The sequence below is a fragment of the Schistocerca americana genome, unplaced genomic scaffold, assembly GCF_021461395.2.
Source record: "Schistocerca americana isolate TAMUIC-IGC-003095 unplaced genomic scaffold, iqSchAmer2.1 HiC_scaffold_228, whole genome shotgun sequence".
NCBI classification, from domain to species: domain Eukaryota; kingdom Metazoa; phylum Arthropoda; class Insecta; order Orthoptera; family Acrididae; genus Schistocerca; species Schistocerca americana.
The window spans coordinates 92,501-95,000 of NW_025725937.1; the positions used below are offsets into that span (position 1 = coordinate 92,501).

Genomic DNA, 2,500 nt, shown 5'->3' on the forward strand with positions numbered 1-2,500 from the left:
AGGCGTTGGTTGCTTAAGACAGCAGGACGGTGGCCATGGAAGTCGGAATCCGCTAAGGAGTGTGTAACAACTCACCTGCCGAAGCAACTAGCCCTGAAAATGGATGGCGCTGAAGCGTCGTGCCTATACTCGGCCGTCAGTCTGGCAGTCATGGCCGGTCCTTGCGGCCGGCCGCGAAGCCCTGACGAGTAGGAGGGTCGCGGCGGTGGGCGCAGAAGGGTCTGGGCGTGAGCCTGCCTGGAGCCGCCGTCGGTGCAGATCTTGGTGGTAGTAGCAAATACTCCAGCGAGGCCCTGGAGGGCTGACGCGGAGAAGGGTTTCGTGTGAACAGCCGTTGCACACGAGTCAGTCGATCCTAAGCCCTAGGAGAAATCCGATGTTGATGGGGGCCGTCATAGCATGATGCACTTTGTGCTGGCCCCCGTTGGGCGAAAGGGAATCCGGTTCCTATTCCGGAACCCGGCAGCGGAACCGATACAAGTCGGGCCCCTCTTTTAGAGATGCTCGTCGGGGTAACCCAAAAGGACCCGGAGACGCCGTCGGGAGATCGGGGAAGAGTTTTCTTTTCTGCATGAGCGTTCGAGTTCCCTGGAATCCTCTAGCAGGGAGATAGGGTTTGGAACGCGAAGAGCACCGCAGTTGCGGCGGTGTCCCGATCTTCCCCTCGGACCTTGAAAATCCGGGAGAGGGCCACGTGGAGGTGTCGCGCCGGTTCGTACCCATATCCGCAGCAGGTCTCCAAGGTGAAGAGCCTCTAGTCGATAGAATAATGTAGGTAAGGGAAGTCGGCAAATTGGATCCGTAACTTCGGGATAAGGATTGGCTCTGAGGATCGGGGCGTGTCGGGCTTGGTCGGGAAGTGGGTCAGCGCTAACGTGCCGGGCCTGGGCGAGGTGAGTGCCGTAGGGGTGCCGGTAAGTGCGGGCGTTTAGCGCGGGCGTGGTCTGCTCTCGCCGTTGGTTGGCCTCGTGCTGGCCGGCGGTGCAGGATGCGCGCGCCTGCGCGGCGTTCGCGCCCCGGTGCTTCAACCTGCGTGCAGGATCCGAGCTCGGTCCCGTGCCTTGGCCTCCCACGGATCTTCCTTGCTGCGAGGCCGCGTCCGCCTTAGCGTGCTCCTCCGGGGGCGCGCGGGTGCGCGGATTCTCTTCGGCCGCCATTCAACGATCAACTCAGAACTGGCACGGACTGGGGGAATCCGACTGTCTAATTAAAACAAAGCATTGCGATGGCCCTAGCGGGTGTTGACGCAATGTGATTTCTGCCCAGTGCTCTGAATGTCAACGTGAAGAAATTCAAGCAAGCGCGGGTAAACGGCGGGAGTAACTATGACTCTCTTAAGCTCACATGATGCGTCATATATGGATCCTCTCAATCCACTCCTCAGCATCCTAGCGATGTCGAGTGGATGATGGTTCGCTTAGCCTCTCAGTGGGAAATCCTAGCTCTGGCCTTCACGTGGCGGGAGTCGTGAGGGGGGCCGAGAGGGGGCACAGTGCTCTGTGTCTCCTCAGAGCTCTCCAACCGACAGAGCGGGGTGATCCTTCAGGGCTTGGGGGTTGCCTGCCCCCCTGCCCCTTGTTTCAGCTGGCCCCAACACAAGGAATAAATCAGGTAGCGGTCCTCCCACTGGAGGCGCCGCGCCAGTTGTTGGGCCACCATCTGACGCCGCCAGTCCGGGTCGAGCAGCCTTGCCTGCGTTTCAGTGCCCTGAGTGCCAGCGGAGCTTCAGCACCAAGAGTGGTCTTGGTGTCCACCGCCGCAGGGCTCATCCTAGCGCAGCGAATGCAGAGGTCAACATCCAGAGGACGAAGGCCAGGTGGTCCAGTGAGGAACTGTTACGCCTGGCCCATGCAGAGGCAGTGCTGACACTCGAAGGCACCCGGTTCCTGAACCAAGAACTAGTGAAGTCCTTCCCGCACCGCTCGCTTGAATCCATCAAGTGCCAGCGACGTGCGGGAGCTTACAGGAACCAGGTTGCCGAGTTCGTCACTGCCCTCTCTACTTCTGCGGTTCGTCCTCGCACCTCTGATGCTGCTGCACCACCTATTGTGACATCCCCAGTTTCCTTGACACCACCGTCGGCAGAGGACCCTGTCGACCATGCTATCTGGTCGGTCTTAGCAGCCTTACCATCGTCGGGCTCAAGGTTTCGCTCAGTTGACGACATCTTGGCGCTGGGACACACTGCATCTCGGCATGTCATCATGGGCATGCTGCCACCTGCACTTGATGCTATAGGTAGCAAGGAGGCGCCCCAAAATCCCGTCGCCTCCAAGCAGATGTCCCAGCCACCTGAGCGAAAACGAGCTCGGCGTAGGTGGGAGTATTTTGTCTGCCAGCGTGCGTTCTCCAAAAACGCGGGGCGGTGCATTAATGGCATTCTAGACGGTACACTGCTCCACCAACCACCTACTATTCCTGGTCTGGTGGAGTATTGGAAAGATCTCTTCACCCGGCGCCCATCAGGCCGGGTTGACCGTCTGGATTGTCAGTTGTTACC

The 2,500-nt window shown here is 59.6% G+C and overlaps 1 pseudogene; it reads left to right on the forward strand.

Annotated features, from left to right (window-relative positions):
- LOC124575177 overlaps window positions 1-2,500 on the forward strand; it is a 7,763-nt pseudogene that overhangs the window by 1,545 nt on the left and 3,718 nt on the right.